Source organism: Acomys russatus, chromosome X (assembly GCF_903995435.1).
Source record: "Acomys russatus chromosome X, mAcoRus1.1, whole genome shotgun sequence".
In the NCBI taxonomy this organism is placed as follows: domain Eukaryota; kingdom Metazoa; phylum Chordata; class Mammalia; order Rodentia; family Muridae; genus Acomys; species Acomys russatus.
The window spans coordinates 68,206,501-68,221,527 of record NC_067169.1 but is presented as its reverse complement, the minus strand read 5'-3'; the positions used below and the strand labels follow the sequence as shown (position 1 = coordinate 68,221,527).

At 33.0% G+C, this 15,027-nt stretch overlaps 1 protein-coding gene across 2 annotated transcripts in view; it reads right to left on the bottom strand.

Moving 5' to 3' along the window:
- The window catches only part of Pcdh11x (protocadherin 11 X-linked), a 598,814-nt gene that overhangs the window by 291,448 nt on the left and 292,339 nt on the right, over window positions 1-15,027 (bottom strand). The window lies entirely within an intron of this gene.

Here is a 15,027-nt window from a genome sequence, read left to right as displayed (position 1 = left end):
GATTTTTAAATGGTAAGTCAATAACTTTGTTGGGTCTTAAAAAAGGACATCTTAATTTAATTCCATTCTACTAATTGTTTAAAACTCTCATGATGAACTAATAAGGTTCAATTTCTTTAAGAATTTTCTCTGTAATGTCACCCAGAAGGCATGTTAATTAACATTTTAAAGCTTACAAATATTTTAGGACATTTATCCTTACAGATTTATTCTGAATTTTAAAGGATAGAGAGGCTACATAACAAATGAACTAAAATCTCTATATTTCTAAGTAATTGTAATCCACAAAGTCCTGTCTCCTTTCCTTTTGTTATGGTTTCCTTTCCATTGTACAGTAACATAAATGATCCTCAGTGAAGCTTCTAGAAAGCAAACAATCTCAGAAAGTTGAAATTGGAGTAGTATTCATCCTACAGTAAGGGTAATACAGAGACAAACACTTTCAATATTATGAAAGACAAGAGATTGTCTACATTTTTCATTCAAAGACCTATTACTAATCTCAAATAATCCATTTTTATCTGTCCTATAAACACAGTTTTTACTTCCAAAGTTGGAATTGAGCTATGTATCCAGAGAAAGAACTCATCTTTTAATTTCAGATATTTTAAGCTTAACATGCTCATACTATGTACACATATACATATATCAGAATCAACAATTAATGGCTGAGTATTGGAATTAAACTTGTCTTCAGAGGCATAGACTAAGAATAATATCTGAAGATAGTGCCCTTGTGTGTTTATACATTTACTTAATTGTTAATTACTGATTTACTAACCCTCTTCATTATGAATGATACTGATTCTGCAGCTGACTAAAAATTTTAACACTTTATAAGAAACAATCTATGCTGCTGACCTAGGTCCAGTACAGCTCAGGCTTCATGTGGGAGCAGAGGCTGTCTTCAACATGGACTCTGTTGCCTGCTTTCTATTACTTCACCCTGACAGGACGGCCTTGCCAGGACACAGGGGAGAAGACTAACATAGTCCTGATGTGACTTGCTGAGCTTAGGTGAGTAGGTAAGGTAGCTCAACTTACCAAGGGATATGGAGGGGGGCTGGGAGAGGAGGGTGAGACTGGGTTGAGAAGAAGGAGGGGGCTATGAGCAGGACATAAAGCGAACAAGTAAATAAATAGATATATAGATAGATAAAGAAAATAAATCAGAAACAATGTACACGCAAAAATCCTTCCATATTTGGCCATATATAAAATATAGTAGTGAAAATACCATTATGTATTCCATAATCATGTTTGTTCATTTAATTTATCTTGAAATTACCTTAACGACACAGTAGATTTTAGTTTTAGATAAGTATTCCACTCATCATTCAGCAATCCACTAGTGTTCATACTTTTAGGAAACCAAAGAGTATATAAAAAATGTTAATCTTATCTCTTTGTAAATTGTTTAGGAAACTGCTGACAATTTAATAGCTTACTCAATATTTAATATATAATTTGTAGCCACAATTCCAAAATGCTTGTTTATATGCATTATGCATTATAAATGACAATATTGCCCAAGTTGTTCTGCTTTTGACAGTATTTCAGAATCTCCGTTAAAGAATAGAAAATACAATAAACTGTAGAGTTCTATACTTAATACACATCAGTCAAACTCTATACAATCAGTTATCATGAGAGGGTCCAATTTGTGCATTTCTACTAGACAAACACAATTAAAATAACATATTGAAACAAATTGCGAAGTGTGCAAGTAACTAATTGATACCACATTTATTACAGAAATATTTTAAAAACAATTCTGTGGCTATGGGTGGTGGCACAAGTATATAATACAGCATTGATGACTATAAAGCATACAGATCTTGACTAGAGCTAGTGTAGACACTAAAGAAAGACCTTGTCTTGAAAGAAAAAATTAAGTGTGTGTGTGCTTCACAAAACCATGCCACCAAATGAGCAACATTAAACACTTAAATCATTATAAAAACTATATACATTAAAAAAATATACAAGACAGATATGGTGGTCCACGCCTTTAAAACTAGCACTCAGTAAGGCAGAGGCAGACAGATCACTGTGAGTTTTTAGCAAGCAAAAATAACTATATTTGTCTTGGCAATTATTCACTAATTAGCCTGGCAAGAGAACCAGTGAATCACATTGGCAGAACTTTGTATGTAAAGGTGAGACACTGTTGATCCTTTGGCATTTTTTAATACATATGAAAGTCTTCTTGTATATAATAAACTTGACACTGGGTAGAAAAGTGAATTTACTGAAACATAAAAATGTCAATTGTTAAGTATAGTAGCATTCTACATAATATCAAATAGAATATTATATACACAAGAATCAGTATTACCTACATAAAGAGATATGTATTGAAAATGCTATTGCAGGCTGTTTAGGATAATTGAGTTATGCAAGTTAATTGTTAGTTGATCAAATCATGGTCATGTCAATTACTAGTCTATTTTTATAATAAGAGTATTCATCCTAGGCTTAACACACAGATAATTCTACAGATAGATAAGGTAAAATTGATAGATATGGTTTTCAAATACTTCAGTGTCCTACAGAATATGGCGTTTAAAGATATTGTTTTTATCTTGAAGATTCCTTGCCCATAAGACAGGTTCACACCTGGCAACACCCAGCCTACCTCAAAGAAGATGATGAGTATCAAAGAACCTCCTTTTGGAGATGGCTTCAAATGTGGCAAACAAGGCACTGGGCAAAATGTCTTTGTTTCAGCACAGACAGAACATCCAACAAATTTTAATAGACACAATTCAACATCCTCAGTCATATTTTCCCATTTCATAAAAACATATTAGGATCATGTGTAATTTAAAGTAATAGCATAGACAGTTGTGTTCATCCTAACAGCAAATAAAGTGAAAATCTTTATGGAAACTATTAAAAATTAAATAGTATTTCATCTGATGTACAGTATTTTCCAAAGCAGATGTGTCTGTCATATTACTCTTCCTTTTGTCTTAGTATGTGTGTGTGAATTTCTTAAATTTGAAATCTATACCAATATATCAAAATTGAATGTAGTTGCATCAATATACAAAATTCTATACCAATGAAGTAAAAGTAACCTTGTTTTGCCGCAGTCAAAATTCTGCATAAAAAGTGGCAAGCTTGAATGCATGCAGAGTCCACTGACAAACTCTGCCAAGAGAGTCCTCAATAAGTCCTCAATCGTTCCTGCCTCACAAATAACGTCTGTCATGAATACTGGGCCAGAAGGCTGAAAATGATGCGCCAATGTTATAGAGAGTTTTGGGTGACTTCTGTTTTACTCAGGTAATTAATTTTTATTCCTTTTCAAGTCTCTGATTAGGTTGAAATCCAGATAATTTAGTTTTACAATTAAGCTTAGTGGTTTAGGGAATAAGATGTTTTTTGGTCTATATAGATGTTTTAAGTTGATAATGATGGGATATGATAGATATTTATTTTCACTCAGAATTTTAGACTGACCAAGAAAGGAAAGATATTTTCTTCAAGGCTACCAAATACAAATAGCAAAACACTATGAATGTAACCTTTATATAATTTCTGATTGTTTCATGGTTCTTCTTGCTGTATCTAGTTTATTGTATATATGTATAATAATATATGTATATGTAAACAGAAAAATAATAAAATAAAAATTGTAGATGTTTGCAAAATGAACATGAAAAAAAATTATAAAAATTAGTAAATTAATATAAATGAGCTTTCTTATTTTTTTTAGAAAAGAATCATTTTTTTCAATATGCAATTATATTGCTTAGTTCTGTAGTTTTTCAGTTGTTATATTAGATGAAATTAAGTTAACACATATCAATAAAAATTTTTTAAATGACAAGACACAAATTGAAAGTTAAAAGGTATTTAAAAATATTATTAGTTAATAAGCTAGCAAATGCCTCAAATGTAAGCTAAAAACTAAGATAATTTTATGTAAATACCAGTTATTATGCAATATTGTGATATTAAATTTAACTTAAATTATTTTATGTATAGAAATGCATTATCTTCAGGGATATTTCACAGATTTTATGAGTGCAATGTTTTCTATAACAGCATATATACCTTGGATATAAGTATGTATTCCTTTATTTCAGGTGTGATACATTGTTATAATAAACAACAGACAGATTATATGATATATGTGATTTCATTTATTCATTAAAATTTGTCAATACATGAAAATATCTAATTTCTGCATTATTAATTCACCATATCTTACCTAATAAATATCTATTATAAAGAAATATGCATTGTGGTATATGCCATGGTTTTATTGTCAATTGCCTTTATGTTTTTCCTGGTGGAATTCTAAATTCTACAATTGTATTAACTACTAGAATGTTTTGTGTTTTCATTTGTTTTATTACATATCTCTTTATGTAGGTAATACTGATTCGTGGGCATATAATATTCTATTTGCTACTATACTTAACCATTGACATTTTCCCATTCCAGTAAACTCACTTTTCGACCCAGTGTCGGGTTTATTATATACAAGGAGACTATCATATGTATATATTAAAAAATGCCAAAAGATCAACAGTGTCTCACCTTTACAAACAATGTTCTGCCAATGTGATTCATTGGTTCTCTTGCCAGGCTAATTAGTGAATAATTGCCAAGACAATTATTTTTGCTTACTAAGAAAATAGACTTTCCAAATGGGAATAGATCACTGAAGAAACACACACACACACACACACACACACACACACACACACACACACACACACACACGCACACACACACACACACGGTATCTGCTTAAGAGGCATAATTAATGTTTTTCTCATAGAATAGTTTTTTCATATTTAACAGCAGTGTTGAAAATATGTAAATTGAACACTAGTCAAAGACAAAACTTCATATTTACCACATGCCAAACAATCAATATATATGATGCTTCCAGAATTTCCTAAGAAACAAAGAAAAGCACACTTCCTGGGTAATCTATGAAGTCTTGAATTATCAAAAGCTTGCATTAAAACTGCATGGATAGGGTCTGAGCTTTATTTTAAAAGTTATTTCATTTCCCTAGAGGTACATGTACCACAGGTATCTTATCTATATTTTGGACTTAAAGTATCTTATGCTTGTACATTTTATACAGCTGTGTGAAGTTGTCTTGGAGGTTTTTCTTTTTTTATAAATTGACTCTGGTGAAGTTACTATTTTCATCTTCCAATGCAACATAAAACTATGTTTCGATTTATTTGAGTGGTTTACTCTCAGCAGAGTTGTGTATTTAGTGACAGTTTGTTTTGTATTATTGGTTAATTATCATTTGTTGTTTTGAAACACTTAGAAAATTATAATTTAAAGAGAACTTAATTGTGAAATTTTGTCAAACAAAAACCACAAATTGAACATCTACTCTGTAACAAGCATAGTAGGTAAAATCTTAATTTTACAAGATAAACTGATTAGTTTAAAACCCAGTTTCACTGCTGTTAATTTCATAACTTTGGTAACTGCTAAGTTATTTAACTATTTTGTGATTGTGCCTGTTCATTTGTAAAACATCAGTAGTAATAGTAATAATATGACAAGTTAGCTGTGATATCTCATTACACAGTTTTGTAGTAAGGATTAAAAAATGAGAGACGCATGGGAGAACAGCAAAATAAAAGGATCCAGAGGGTCCTAGAAATCTACAAGTAGAACAATATGATAGGCAGATTTGGGCCCAGGGGTCCCGCTCAAACTAAGGCACCAGCCAAGGACAATACAGGAGGTAAACTTTAAACCCCTTCCCAGATCTAGCCAATGGTCAGAATATTCTCCACAGTTGAGTGGAGAGTGTGATACGACTTTCTCACATACTCTGGTGCCTCACATTTGACCATGTCCCCTGGAGGGGGAGACCTGGTGGCACTCAGAGGAAGGACAGCAAGTAGCCAAGAAGAGACTTGATACCCTATGAGAATATATAGGGGGACGTAATCCCCCTCAGGAACAGTCATAGGGGAGGGGAATAATGGGAAAATGGGGGGGGGAGGAATGGGAGGATACAAGGGATGGGATAAACATTGAGATGTAACAAGAATAAATTAATAAAAAAAATAATTAAAAAAAAATAAATAAAAATAAAAAAAAAGATAGCTGCCATTAGTATTGTCATTATTATAACAGTTCAACACTTTAGTTCACTTGCTTTTTATACTTTTTTCTTTAAAACAAATTTTTGCTCATTTTCTTAACATCTTTTATTATATTTTCAAATAATTTTGAAAATTATATCTAAAATACACTCTCCCTTTTCTTCCTTCAACCACTCTCATGAACCCCCTTACTATCATTCATATACATTTACTTTTCCTTTAATGTTAATTATATATATTTTTTCAGATATTTTTAGAAATTGATATTCTCTGAGACTTCATTTTCAGAGGTATTATATTAAACAAATAAGATAATTGATGCTGTCATAAAATTAAAATAATAAACCATCACATATAACCCTAGAATGAGTAAAAATTTCATGAATCTTTATTACTAGTCTGCAAAGACTTCTAGGTTTATTTTCTTTTATTCATCAATTCTTTCTTTGTTAAGATGGATCTCATTTATTATGTGATCTTGGCCAGTTCAGTATTACGATGTACACCAATCTGGCCTCAAACTCAGAAAGATCCACTTTCTTCTTACTTGGAGTTCTGCGATTAAAGGTGTCCACTACTATATGAGAGATTAATTCATTTTTAAAAGTTCTTTGAATGGGGAGACCTGGTATCACTCAGAGAAAGGATAACAGGCTACCAAGGAGAGACTTGATACCATATGAGCATATAAAGGGGGAGGAGGTCCCCCTCAGTCACAGTCATAGTGGAGGGGAGTAAGGGGAAAATGAGAGGGAGGGAGGAATGGGAGGATACAAGGATAACCTTTGAGATGTAATATGAATAAATTAATAAAATGAAATTTTAAAAAAGAATAGCTTCTCACTACCAAAAAAAAAGTTATTTGAGGAAAATATGAATATATATGGAGACAGACAGACAGACAGACAGACAGATAGATGTGACCCAGACCTGTATATACAATAAAGAAATATACAGATATGTGACACTTACTTTTATTGATTAAGTATTCTGCAATATATGAGGAGAATTAATCAAAATTCTAGAAAATATAAATGATGGCACAATGTCATGAGAGAAACGGGTTAGATATCTATGTCAACAATTACTTTCATAAATTTAAAAACACTGTCAAGAATAATTTTAAAATAAAATGTATTTTGATATCTATTGGACACATATCAATGCAGGTTACTCTGAAGGATAATTTTCATCTGTGTAAAAAATAACCCAATTCACCATGTATAACATCCAATTTTATTCAGAAAAAAATGTCGTCTGCAGGTGTTGCTAAAATCACTGCTTATACTGCCTTAATTTGGTAAATTCACATGATAAACAATATTTTTTTTCTTCACATTCCAAAGTATTATCAATACATAAATCTATCAAAGGTGTCTTGGCTAAGGAAAAGCTAGATGAAGTATATGCTCAGAAACTGAGTTACAGTTCATAGACATTAGTTTATTAGTAAAATCTGAAAGTAGTTAGAGTATAACTTAGGCACATGGATATATCAGTTTGCATTTCTGAAAAGAGAATTGCTTATATTACCTGTGGCAATATCATCTTGCTCCTGCATATGACTTTTATCAGCAATATTTTAGTGTAAATATATATTTCAAAGCTGACTTTCTCTGAACATTATCCTACTGCTCAGGCACTCAAATAAATTCTTAAAAACAAGTAGAACAATATGATAGGCAGTTTTGGGCCCAGGGGTCCCGCTCAAACTAAGGCACCAGCCAAGGACAATACAGGAGGTAAACTTTAAACCCCTACCCAGATCCAGCCAATGGCCAGAACATTCTCCACAGTTGAGTGGAGAGTGTGATATGACTGTCTCACGTACTATGGTGCCTCACATTTGACCATGTCCCCTGGAGGGGGAGACCTGGTGGCACTCAGAGGAAGGACAGCAGGTTGCCAAGAAGAGACTTGATACCCTATGAGCATATACAGGGGGAGGTAATCCCCCTCAGGGACAGTCATAGAAGAGGGTAATAATGGGAAAATGGGGGGGAGGGAAGAATGGAAAGATAAAAGGGATGGGATAAACATTGAGATGTAACAAGAATAAATTAATAAAAAAAGAAAAAACAAACAAAAACAAACAAACAAACAAAAAAACAAGTTGAATGCCAATTCCCTTTTTTGCTCTCCTACATATGAAAAAAGTGAAACGAAAACAGAGTTTTGAATGGCACAGTTTTGTTCGGCAGACATTATCAAAGCTTTAAACTTACAAACTAATGTTGGTATATCCAATATCCAACAATAATGATGATTACAAAAACCATCAGGAAAAACTAGTACGTCCTATACATTATAATAAGCAAAAATATCTTTAAATAAGAAGGAGTTTGTTTCTATGTCTCATTTATATTGTTTTCACCTACAGTGGCCACATTTTTATTAAGGATAACCACTTATCACATTTGTACACAATTACAATGATACTGTAACTGAAATCATGACCTAGACCAGTAGCCAAGATTCAATGCAATGCATTATGCAGAAAAAGAAATCATTTTATCAACAAAAATACAGAATTTTTGGATTATAAGATTACTTAATCATTATCTTTAAATTTTTATTTATTTGATCACATTACAGCCTGACCCCAGCCCCACCCTCTTCTCTTCCCAGTCCTGTCCTCATGCCTGACTGTAGACTTTCCCCCTCTTCTCAAAGTAGGGAAGGCCCCTAAGAGGCAATAATCCACCCTAGCACCTAAAGCCACAGCAAAACTAAGTGCATTTTCTTCCACTGAGGCCAGACAAGTAATCCCACAAGAAGAAAGAGATCCAAAGGCATGGAACAGAGTCAGATGTAGGCCTATTCCCATTGTTACAAAACTCACATGATGAACATGTAACACATCTGCTATATATGGGTGCATGGTCTATATCTAGCCCATGTAAGCACTTTGGTTAGTGGATTAGTCTCTAAAAGCCCTCATGGTCCCAAGATAGTTTACTACGCATTTATTCTTATGATGTATGTGACCCCTCTGGCTCCCTTTATTCTTCTTCTCATTCATCCAAAAAACTCCTCTAGCTTGGCCAATATTATTCTCTACATCAGTTTCCATCAGCTGCTGGATAAAGGCTTTTACAAGGCAATTATGCTAGGCTCCTGTCTGCAAGCATAGGAGAGTATCATTAATAGTGTCAGGGTTTGTCTCTCTTCCATGAATTGGGTCTCAAGTTGAGCCAGTCCTTGGTTGACCATTCCGTCAAACTCTACTCCATCTTTAACCCTACACTTCTTGTGTACAAGGAGATTACAATTGAGATGTAATATAAATAAATTATAATAACAAAATACTTTTAAAATGGGGTACAAAGCTAAATAGAAACTTCTCAACAGGAATCTCTAATGGCTGATATTCCATCTTGCACCCATCAGAATAGCTAAGATCAAAAAAATTATCAAAGAACCTCCTTACAGAGTTGGCTTCAAATGTGGCAAACCTGCCACAGGGCACAATATCCTCATTTCTGCTCCTGACAAAATTCTGCCTGAAAATAGGTAAGCTTAGATGCAGGCACAGTTGGAGGTGGAACTCTACCAAGACAGGGTAAGCAAGTACTTAATAGTTTCTGCCTCACAAATATCTGTCAGATATAATGTACCATAAGGTTGAAGAAGATGTTCAAACGTTATAGAGAATATTGGGTGACTGTTCATGCATCAAACTGTCTTTGTCATTTTTTTCATTTTGGAAGCTGCTAACTTGCACTACCAGTTCGCTCAGGTATTTGAGTTTTATCCCTCCTCGAGTCTCTGATGGTTTTAAAGACCAGATAGTTTAGTCTTAAAATTAAGCTTAGTTGGTTAGGGGTTAATATGTTTTTAGGTCTAGATAGATGTTTGGATTTAATAGAGATGAGATATGATAGATATTGATCTTCATTCAGAAATTTAGACCCAACAAGATAGGAAACATGGTTACTTTAAGTTTGCCAAATACAAATAGTCAAATCACCATGAATGTAACATTTATAGAATTCCTGATATTCTCATGGTTCTTCACTGTGTATGTAGTTTATTTTACTCATGTGTAATAATATATATATATATATTAAAAACATAATAAAACTATTGACAGCATATGCTGATGAAGATGTAGAGCAAGGGTAACACACCTCAATTGCTAATGGGAGTGCAAACATATACAACCACTTTGGAAATAAATCTGGTTGTTTCATAGAAAATTGGGAATCAATCTACCTCAAGACCCAACTATACCTCTCCTGGGAATATGCTACAATGATCTCTCACCATATCACAAGGACACTTGTTCATCTACATTCATAACAGCTTTATTCATGATAGATAAAAAGTATAACCAATCTAGATGTCCCTCAAGTGAAGAATGGGTGGACACATTTTGGTACATCTACAAAATAGAATGCTACTCAGCTATCTTTTATAAAAGGAATCATGCAATTTGCAGGCAAGTGGTTGAAACTAGAATAGTTCACACTGCATGAGGTAACCCAGATCTAGAAAGACAAACATGGAATGTATTTATTTTTATATGAACATTAGCTATAATATACAGGATAGATAACCATTCTACAAAGATCCAAAGAAGCCAAAGAGGGCTCAAGGGGGAATTCATGAATCTCTCCCAGAAGAAGAAACAAAATAGATATATGCAGTGGATGGAAGGAAGGAGCTGTGTAGGAGAGCAGTTGTGGAGAGTAATAGAGACTTGGATTAGGTATGGGAAGAGTGGCACTTGGTAGTGGGCAGGGACTGGAGGAAGGGGAACTGGAGAGAGAAAGGTAATTGGTGGGAGAGCACCTCCAGAACATGCAAAGCCCCCAGAAGATAATTTACATAGCACTATCTAAGATTCCTAAGAGCCTGGGTCATAAAGCATAAAGTAGCCAACTCTTATAACAAGGTAGGATTTCCAGTGGAGGGAGAGTGACACCAGTCCAACAAATAAACTATTTCTTGTTTGTTTTTTTTTTTTTTTTTTGCATTTATATAGACTTCTAATTTTAAAGGAAAAAATCATTACCACTTCTGAAATGTATTCATTAAAATGTACAATAAAATATCTTGTGTAGATATCATATAATTTAGAAATAATTTATTGTAGTCTACCATTAAAAACACTCATGAAAAACGTTTTTTAATTCATGTTATCTTAATAAAGTAGTGATCTATGGGATTATAAAAAATATTTCCTTTGAGACTGTCATTAAAAGAAATTGATTCCTTTTGGCTCATTTAAATAAATGAGAGTTGTTTCCAAGTATAAATGATGGCAATAAAAATTAATAAGAAAGTGTAAGAACTTGAAAGACATATATATCAATTAAATCAAATAATGTGACAGTCTTTATCTTCTATGAGCTACATAATAAAAAATTACACATTATATTGTGCATGCATGTAAGTGTATGTGTGTTCATGTGACAAATCTGTCAAGTTACTTTGAAATTATATAGTTTTTTAAAATTTACATTGGGAAAAACATACCTCAATAGTGACCAGCTTTATCTTCCTTATTTTTCTCTTAGTATAATTATGAGACTGCTTTCTTTGACCACCCTATCCACAGCTGCCTTAAAGTTAAATCTGTCACTATAGTTATCAATTTTTCTTCATGCTTTGAGTAGCCAAAATTCTAGTTTTCTGCTTTGGACCATGAATTGTAACAGTTTTGTTATCTTTACTGCCCCGACAACTTAAATGCATGATGTCGAGAAATATTTCATTATTCTTTGAAATTCAAGCTGCTAAATTCATGCCTGTATTCTAAATAAGATTGAAATCAATGTGTCTCTGTACAGTCATAAACCTTGAGCTACTTTTATTTGATAAAATAGCCTTATTATGATTGGTAGATATGGCAATGTAAATGAATTGCACTGTAAAAAGTATGTAATAAAGCTTTAATTGAAATACGAGTACTCTTGTATCACAATCTCCACAGTGGCCTTTATTAGGTAAAATTCAAACACACTTAAGATTAAAGAGGACAGTGTAATTACTTTCTGCATCCATGGATTTAATGGGTATAGTTTTAAACTGATTATCAATAACTGTATTCATGAGTAAAATATTTTGTGATCTAAAATACATCCACAAATATTCATATGTGACCTTCATTTCTAATTAATTCAATTAATGTTCCACAATGAAACATATTATGAAATCACTTTACATTAAGTAAAATTATAAAACAACATCAGGAAATGAGACATTGAATTTGTTCATGTCAGATATTTTAATTTTGTATTTGAACAATGAATTTAACTCTGATCTTCAGTAGCAAAGCAGGCATAGAAACATGTAGCATGCTGCATTTTTCATCCAATTCATGAAGAATTGAACTTTAAATATTACACAGAGCAAGCCTTGTATGGTTATCAAAGAAAGAAGAAAGAACTGTGTGACCAGGTACTAAATAGAGTATCAGTAAACATAATCTGTTAAGTAATGTGATATTAACATTATTGTTATCCTATGATATGATCAGCGTAAGGAATCAGCCTATTGTAGGAGTTATTGCTTAATTAAACTTAATTAAGTGAGGTTCTGTAAGGCATTATATGTAATTAATATGTAGGGGAACAACAGAATCAATGATTAAATACAGTACATCAATGTTATGTGTTATAGTCAATTGGTTATAGTAAAGTACATTTATATTTAGGGTTCAAAATGAGTAAATTTCCTCTTAGTTGCAAATCTGTAAAATAAATATATATGCTTAGATTCATTGCCTACATGTATATCTTAGGAGAAAAAGGTTTGTGGACATTTGCACAAGTCAAATTCTCCAATGGAAAAACTAACCATATTATTTGGTGGGTAGAAATTGTGTACCATCATTTAAAATTTTTCTATGGGATAACTAAAATTTCTGACAGTGCAAGAATTTATTTAAAATATCATATGTGGATAAGAGAGTTGAGATATTTGGAAAAATTTGGAAAAATATGAAATCAACATAGTTGCAGAGTGCACCATCTTGTGGTTTGTACATGCCAATATAGTTTTGACTTTTAAATTTAAGGTTATTTTCTAATACTTTTAATTCTTTGGGACAGATGGAACGAACCAGAAATGATCATAATGAGTGAGTTAACCCAGAAGCAGAAAGATTGAAATGGTATATACTCATTTATATCTGGACACTAACCCAAGGGTCATGTCCCATGAAAGTCTTCACTTACCAAGAAAGTGGAACAGAAGGGAGGAAATCATTTTGAGACCCTAGGTGAGAGAAGTATGGGAGAGTGGGGAAATAGAAGGATCCAGAGGGTCCTGGAAACCTACAAGAAGAACATTATGATGGGTGGATCTGGGGGCCCGGGGTCCTGCCCAAACCACCCAAGGACTATATGTTCAGTAAACATTGAACCCCGACCCAGATCTAGCCAATGGACAGGACGTTCTCCACAGTTGAGTGGAGAGTGGGGACTGACTTTCACATGAACTCTGGTGCCCCATATTTGACCTCGTTCCATGGATGGGGAGGCCCAGTGGCACTCAGACGACAGATAGCAGGCTACCAAGAAGAGACTATAAGCATATATAGGAGGAGGAGGTCCCCCTCAGTAACGGACATAGGGGAGGGGAGTAGGGGGAAAGCGGCAGGGAGGGAGGAATGGGAGGATACAAGGGATGGGCTAACAATTGAGATGTAATATGAATAAATTATATATATATATAATTGTTTGTGTACTCTTAGAAGTAAATTATATTATCCTAATTTAATTACCTCTTTATTTGTTTAATGTGTATGCATGTGTACCTGCATGTGTGGAAATATACATGTGCCAAGACACAATGATGGAGGTCATAGGGCAAATTGTACGTGTCCTTTCCAACATGTGGGGCCAAGGTTTAAACTTAGGTTGTCAGGCTTAGGGCTAAGTGGCTAAACGTGCTAAAACATATATGGCCCACAATGATTTTATACTTTCTGTTTCTTTCTGTTACCACTGACTAATTTATTTCCTCCTTTGAAAGAGAAATTAATAGTGAGCATATGCTCTATGATATAACACAAAGTCCCATAATTCTGACACTCTATGAGTAAAATTTATTTTAAATTATTTGACAATTAAATATACAATAAAATTGAGACACAAATATATTAATTACTTTATAGATCAACCAATAAAGTAATATTCCTACAAATTTGTTTCCTATTTCAGGAGGAAATGTTCTAATTACACTTACCAACTAATCTCTTCATGACCTTTTAAAATTTATAATTAGTTTACTTATATTAAATCAGTAAATAATGAAATTTTTTTGTTTTAAATCTTGTCTTCTGGTACATCAATATAAGTACACTTGGGGAAAATTTCTTCTTCTACAACACAAACTTTTAAAAAGCATTTTGAGCTCACTTTCTGTTTCTAATGTGGATTAATTTATCTATAATACATAGACAAATTCTCTACTCATATAGGGAAGTGACAGAATCAATGTTTAGGTATAGTATGGTGATGTTCTACAGTAGAGTCAATTTTTCATAGTAAATTATATTTTTATTTAAGGTTCAAAATGAATACATTTCCATTTAGTTGTAAGTATTGAAAATACATGTTCATGCTTAAATTCATTGTCTATGTCTGTATCTTCCCCCTGAAATATCTAGTAGAAATTGCCCAATTATGCTTTCTGTGCTCTTTTAGTGAAAAAGTTGCAATGATTTTTCTGTTAATTCTCAGTTGCCATATTTCTAATCTCCAAACTATATAGTCGAGTTGTGGCAGTATAAAAATGAGAAGGTGTGGAAACAGTGAATAATGTACTCTCTGACTTTTTTCACTGCCATATTCTCTTATGCCATGCGGGTAATAGAGTTTAGCTGAAGCCTTCCTATAGTATGTGGATGTGTTGGATTACTTCCTAACAACTGAAGAACATTTATCACCAGTTATGGTAGACTGTATAGCAA